Genomic DNA, 7729 nt, shown 5'->3' on the forward strand with positions numbered 1-7729 from the left:
AAAAAAGCATTTATAGAAAATGGAAGCAAAAGAAGAAAATGGAGGATAAATACAAAAACATGGCGTGGTACTAGTTGTAGGAGTTCTAAAATGAAAAATCAACTGAGTTTGAAGAGAAAAGCTAAGAACAATTTTTAAAAAAACCTATATTATTATAAAGCACCAACTAGGCAGTAGGGATTACTGAGAAATTTGTATTCACAGCTGGAAAGAGAGATGAAAAGATAGAAATAAACCAGTCATGATGGATGAGCATAACCTATGAACTTTAGAGCTTTCTGGACAAGAGAGGGGCCCAGTTCTGCAGGACACAGTGGTGAGACATAAGTGCAGATAAAGGATACTGCTACCCGAAAGTGACTATACTTGTAAGCAGATGAAATCTAGCCTGGCTTACTGATCTGCTTAAGTAGTGATTTTCCTGGGTGAACTTTATGTCTCCCTGAATGTTCTTGTCTCATCGTGCTATTGGGACCTGATAAAATTTTCTACTCTCCACTTTCTCCCTCATCACTTGCAAAACCACAAAGTGAGAAATATTTCCTTTTTTCCTCTTACTGTCCATTTAGGCAGAGCCAAAAAAAGTCATACTTTTTTTTTTGTTTTACTTAATAGTATTTTATTTTTTCCAATTACATGTAAAGATAGTTTTCAATATTCACCTTTATAAGATTTTGTGTTCTAACTTTTTTCCTACTTTGTTTTAACCATTAACTGATGGTGGCTTGTAAGCCTGATTCTCCTATATAAAGAAATTGAAATGAAAGAGGATGTTATCTTTGGGCACGTAGTTACTTGAGATCAGAGTTCGTAGGGTGTAATATTTGAAGGGCTTTGTATTTCACAGATTATATATGAAAAGATCTGCTCTCTGGATTATGGTTTAGTGTGATGACTCACCCTAAAACTTGAACTAGACTCCCAAGCAGAATCCTAAAACTTGAATTCAAGGCTCACTTAGATTTCTTCCAGAAGAATGAACTTAGTGGAAGCATGATGAAAGTGAGAGCACTGGTCCTAGAGGCTAAAACCTGGCTCTTTTATGAAAAGAGAAGGGAAGTTAGGAAAAAGACCTCTGCACAGACACTTGGTGTTACAAGGAGAAAGCTAAAATAAGGAATAGTGTTGCTGCTTGGGACGAATGAAATAATAGAATGACCACAGAGTCACTCAACTCTGATTTTGCTTCTGTTTTCTCTACTATGGAGAATGATATTTAAATTGTAAAAGAGTGGTCAAAAATTTCTGAAAGGCAGTTGATGCCCAAGATAAGATGGCGGTAAGATAGCGTCTAGTTGCCCTTGATGGATTCCATTTACCAACTTCAGTTACCAAGACGTATTTTTAGTGATTACTGTTGATCAATGATGACTGAAAGATGAGAGGAATGAAATACAGAATCAGAGAATCTTAAAGTTGAAGGACCTCAGAGGAAATCTAGTCTAATCTGTAACTAAATATGAATCCCTTCCAAAACATGTCTGATAAGTAAACTACTCAGTCTTCACTTAAAGACCTCTCCTGAGGGCAGCCCATTACCTTCTGGGGCTGCTCTTTCTGTTTCTGAGATAGGTGTAATGATTCAGAAGTTTTTTTTCTCAATCCATTTTAAATTTGCCTCAGCAGCTTATAGCCATTTGTCATAGTTTTTTTTTCTCTAGACATGTCTAATGTCTTGACTGTATGGCAGCTCTTCAGATATTTGAAGATAGTTGTTATGTTCTACTTGTCTTCTTTTCTCCTGACTAGTCATTTCCTTTTCTTCTTTCTAAGGTCATTTTAGAGCTCTTTCCTAGACACCAAATCACTGTCTCAAGGTGAGGCCTTTTAGGATGCTCAGTGCTGTTCCGTGGAGGATGAAATCAGATGCACCACAAAAGACACTGGAGGAAGTCACCTGCTAGAGAAAATCTCTCTTTCATCTAGATTTTGCACTGGAAATAATAATGATAATTAAAATGTTTATATAGCACTTACTATGTGCAGGCACTGTGCTAAGCACTTTATGATTATTTCCTTACTTCATCTTCACTACAACTCTTGGAGATTGGCGCTATAATATTATTCTCATTTTACAGATGAGGAAACTGAAGAAAATAAAAGTTAAATGACTTGCCCATGCAGTCACACAGCTAGCAAGTATCTGTGATGGTGACAAAATCTTTTGAGGAGCATACATCTTTGGATGCCTTGCGTATTATTAATAATTACAAGATCATTCAAAGAAGATTTCTGTGGGTGGACATCTTTGAAGGACTCTTGTGTGTTTGACATGGGCATAGGAGACATCTTATTGGAGAAAACCCTGAAGGTAGCATTTTGTTTTACTGAATCACACAAAAAAATAACCAACAGTAGGAGCTTGTACTCTTTACACAGTGGAAACTCATGTTTTCTATACCTTTTGGCCATTTGTATGACTATAAAAATGTGTCTTGCTATGGAATTTTAAAATGAGATCTATGGCGGCAGCTAGGTGGTGCACTGGCCCTGGAGTCAGGAGGACCTGAGTTCAAATCTTACTTGACACTTACTGCTATGTGACCTTGGGCAAGTCACTTAACCCTGATTGCCTCAATTTCCCCCTCTAAAAAAAAAAAGATCTATGATTTCTTCACTGTAGGGCACTCCCAGTGAAAACCTTCCTCTACCAAGTGGCACCTGCTCTGAACCTTATATATAGCTTTATAGAAATGCTTGAGGGTATGAGAAGTTAAATGGCTTTCCCATGGAGCAGCTGCTATACATCAAAGATAGATAAATATGTGAAATATGTCTTTTTCATTCACAAATCTTCAACAAGAGTACCCCCAATGCATGTGTCAATGATTCTCATGAAAACTTTTTTAGAAATGGAAAAGTAGGAACTCTTAGGATTACTACAGATTCATCATCACTTAGGTCTTTTTTTTTTTGGCTATTGGTAGTCAAGTTTCACCTTACCTAAAGCCTGTTTTATTCATTTACATTTACCTTGAGAATTGGTTCTTAAATATCATTAGAATTGTGTGCTCTCCCCACACTTTTTGCATGTATAGTTGGTCTAGTCAGCATGTTCTTTCCATCTTTGCTTCTTTTTTCTTTTTAGTTTTTTAAAAAATTTTAAATTTATTTATTTATTTTTAGATTCCGACATTCATTTCCACAAAATTTTGAGTTTCAATTTTTTCCCCATCTCTCCCATCCCCCCTCCCCATAATACCTTGCATTCTGATTACCCCTTCCCTCAATGTATCCTCCCTTCTATCACATCCCACCCTTCCCTTATCCCCATCTTCTTTCTTTTCTTGTGGGGCAAGATAAATTTCTATATCCCTTTACGTGTGTTTTTTATTTCTGAGTTATATGCAATAATAATTCTCAACATTCATTTCTAATATTTTGAATTCCAACTTCTCTCCCTCCCTCCCTACTCATCCCCACTGAGAAGGCAAGGAATTCAATACCGGCAATTCAATACATGTTGTTTTACAAAAGATTCCATAATAATCATGTTGTGTAATACTAACTATATTGCTATCTATCCTACCCTATCTCCCCGCTTTTTTTATTCTCTCATTTGACCTTGTCCCTTCCCAAAAGTGTTTGCTTCTAATTACTTCCTTCTCTCATTTACCCTCCCTTCTATCATCCTCCTCACCCCACTTGTCCCCTCCTCCCCTGCTTTCCTGTAGTGTAAGATAGATTTTCATACCACATTTAGTGAGCATGTTATTCCCTCCTTAAGCCATATGTGAAGAGAGTAGGCTTCACTTTTCTCCTCTTGTCTTCTCCTTTTTCTCCTCCATTGAGCAGGATTTATCTTATCTCTTTTATGAGCCTGCCCCATTCCATTTCTCCTTTTCTCCTCCCAGTATTTTCCTCCCTCACCCCTTAATTTTTATTTTATTATTTTTTTATGGATATCATCTCTTCTGATTAAAATCAACCTGTACTCTCTGTCTATATGTGTGTGTGTGTGTGTGTGTGTGTGTGTGTGTGTGTGCATAATCCCTCCACCTACCCAAATACTGAGAAAAGTCTCAAGAGTTACAGATATTATCTTTCCATGTAGGAATGCAAACAGTTCAGTTTTAGAAAGTCTTTTATGATTTCTTTTCTGTTTACCTTTTCTGGTCTTTTTGTCATGAATGCTTGAAAGTCCTCTATATCATTGAATGACCATTTCTTCCCTTGCAGTATTATACTCAGTTTTGCTGGGTAAGTGATTCTTGGTTTTAATCCCAGTTCCTTTGACTTCTGGAATACCCTATTACAAGTCCTTCTACCCCTTAATGTAGAAGCTGCCAGGTCCTGTGTTATCCTGATTATATTTCCACAATACTCAAATTATTTCTTTCTAGCTGCTTGCATTATTTTCTCCTCGACCTGGGAACTCTGAAATTTGGCCACAATATTCCTAGAAGTTTCTCTTTTCAGGTCTCTTTCAGGAGGTGACTGGTGTATTCTTTCAATATTTATTTTTCCCTCTGGTTCTAGAATATCAAGGCAGTTTTCCTTGATAATTTCATGGAAGATAATGTCTAGGCTCTTTTTTTGGATCATGGCTTTCAGGTAGTCACATAATTTTAAAATTGTCTCTCCTGCATCTATTTTCCAGGTCAGTTGTTTTTCCTATGAGATCTTTCACTTTATCTTTTATTTTTTCAAACTTTTGGTTTTTTTTTCTAACTACTTGGTTTATCTCATAGTCATTAGCTTCCCTGAACTCAATTCTCTCTTTTAAAGAACTATTTTTTTCAGTGAGCTTTTGAATCTTGTTTTCCATTTGGTTAATTCTGCTTTTTAAAGCCTCCTTCCCCTCAGTGGTTTTTTGGACCTCTTTTTCCAATTGAGTTAGCCTGTTTTTAAAGATGTTATTTTCCTCAGCATTTTTTGGTTCTCCTTTAGCAGACTGCTGACATGCTTTTCAAGTTCTTCTATAGCATGAGCCCATTTCATATTCATTTTGGGAGTACTGGGAGCAGAGGCCTTGACTTCCTCTGACAGTATGCCTTGTTCTTTCTCATCAGAAAGGATGGAAGGAATCACCTCTTCACCAAGAAAGTAACCTTCTATGGTCTTATTTTTTTCCCTTTTTTGGGCATTTTCCCAGCCAGTTATTTGACTTCTGAATCCTTTGTCAAGAGGAGGGTCCTAGTGCTTCTCCTCTCCTCAGTACAAGACTGAGGTTCAAATCAGCTGCTCAATTCCCCCAGGGGCTTTGGTAGGGGCAGGGCTGAAGGTTTTAAGCTGAACTGTCTGGACAATGGACCCAGGCTGCTTCCTGGGCCGCCATAGCTGCCCACCTCCTGCTGCTGCCACTGCCTGAGGTTAGTGCTGGGGGAATCCCGTTCCCCTCTCACCCAGCTGGGAAAGCCCTGCCACACTGACCTTTGGAGCTTTCTTTGTCACTTGTGGGTTGAGGGATCTGGAACTCTCTCTGCTGGGAATTCTGCCTTGGAAGTCTGTTCATGTCCTGTTCCTCCCAGTGACACATGGCCAGGGCTGGGCTCTGCTCAGCTCAGTATCTTGTGAGATAGACTCTTCCTGTCAGCCTTCCAGGTTACCCTTGTCTGGAAACCTCTTTCACTCTGTTGTTCTGTGGTTTCTGCTGCTCTAGAATTCGTTGAGAGCCATTTTTTATAGGTATTTTGTGGGCTGTGGGGGAAGCGCTAGAGTATATGCATCTTTATACTCTGCCATCTTGGCTGTGCCCCACCATCTTTGCTTCTTCATAGTCATTTTCACTATCTCGTATTGCACATGCAAGGTTGTATTAGAGTCCAAAGGAGGTGTCTCAATAGTCATTAATGATGAAAAGTTATAAAAAACCTTACAAAAATTTTCCCAATTTTCATCTATTGATTGTCCTCCACTCAGTTTCAACCTTGAGTACATTTGATATGATTTTGCTTATGTTGTGTGGGAGGAGAGGGGAGGGCAGTTGGTGCTTAATTATAGAGAATATAGTGGCTACTATGTGCCAGATACTGTACTAATTGCTTTTTACAAATATTATCTTAATCAGGCTTTTTATGAATGACATGTGTTTGCCTGTTTAGATTATATTTATGGCCACCTGGGTTGTCTAAATGTGGGTCACAGGGAAAGGTGTAGAGAGATGTCTCTGAATTGTCACTCAGCTCTTTCCCAGGAAGATTTTGACTTCTTCCTGGAGGGAAACATGATGAGTCACTAGGCTGGCTGGACTACTATCCTCAGAGAGTAGGTATTGAACTAGAATTATATCTTTCTGCTCACATAAATATTGGTGATTTAGAGGAAACAATTTTTAGGTTCAAGCTACTTTCTTTATTGCTAAAGTTGGACAGATGGCCTCAGAGGACACTAATTCTAACTCTTCTTCTTACCTTAACTATCCTTCACTCTAATTTTAATTCTTACTTGCTCTAAGACCAGTGTTCTATCCAGTATGCTGCTCCTGCCCCTCTCCCTTTGGAAGTAATAAGGAGAGAACTGTCAGGCCTAGAGGCCTAAGGGCTACCCGAGTCTTACTTTACCTATCACAGGTCTTTGGCTGGCCAAACCGGATAAATGTATGAGAGAAGAGACTTCCCAGAGTCGAACAAGGGTTAGGCTTTATTCAGGGTCTTGGTTACATGTGCAGGGTAAATTCTTCCTTAGGAGAGAGGAATCCTCTTCCCAAGGAGGCAAAGATCTTAAGTGGAAGAGGGAGAGAGGGGAGAGGGAAGAGAGAAGAGGGAAGAGGGAAGAGGGAAGAGGAGAGAGGGGAGAGGAGAGAGGGAAGAGGGGCCTTCTGTCCTCTAAGGGCCCCTCAGCGCTAAGAGTGCCTTCAGGCTTTCCTGACCCTACTTAAGCTCTCCCGCCGCATAGTTTGCACCTGAATACCATGCCTGTTAGACAACAATAGGTGTGCTCAGACCCCGGGCCAATCTCGAGGGCGAGGATACTCTCTCCCAGCACGTATCCCATGGAGAAGAGGCGGAAATGCACGAGATAGCTTGGGTCTCACACCTCAATTCCCTGCTGTTCCCTGGGGGGCCTCATGAGAACTCTGAGGTTTAGAAGTCCTCACCTTTACCTGCCCGAGACTGTCCACATGGAACTGAGCTTACACCCCCAACAGAGAACATTTACAAAAAGACAAATTTTGAGTTAATATAAATAAGGATTTGCAAACAAAAAATATTGTCCAAAAGTGAAATGGGATGTTTTTCAAGCAGAGACTATATGATACATTTGTTGAGCATTTCTGAGAAACTAATCAATCACCAATCACTTCCCTGGACTTCTGTTAGTTACTAAAGACACACACAAGAGAATGATGATACAAATAGAGATGCTTTTTTCCAGGGATTGTTTGGACAGATAGCCTCCAAGGCTATCATCTAACTCTGGGATTCTGAAATTCTATGATTTTATAGTTTGCTTGGTTAATTATTACCTTTACCTCATCTATTCCTTAAAACCAGTCCATTGAAGTCTATTTATCTCCATAGTAAATCTCTAATAAAGGTTTTGTGAAATTGAATATTGATACCCCATTTTATATTATTTATTGATTGAGAATTGTATCTAATTAATGTATCAATATCTATGGATCAGATTTAGATTTTATTATATAGACCTAAATAGTAGAGTCTAGAAGAGTTTAACTTTCTTATTACTCTGAGCTACAGCTTTGACTCAAATCTGTCTCACCCCAAAAGGGAGGAGGGAGAAGGGAAGATGAGTAGTCCTGGTCAGGTGATATTTTGTCTAGCAA

The sequence above is a fragment of the Notamacropus eugenii genome, chromosome 4 (genome assembly GCF_028372415.1).
Source record: "Notamacropus eugenii isolate mMacEug1 chromosome 4, mMacEug1.pri_v2, whole genome shotgun sequence".
In the NCBI taxonomy this organism is placed as follows: domain Eukaryota; kingdom Metazoa; phylum Chordata; class Mammalia; order Diprotodontia; family Macropodidae; genus Notamacropus; species Notamacropus eugenii.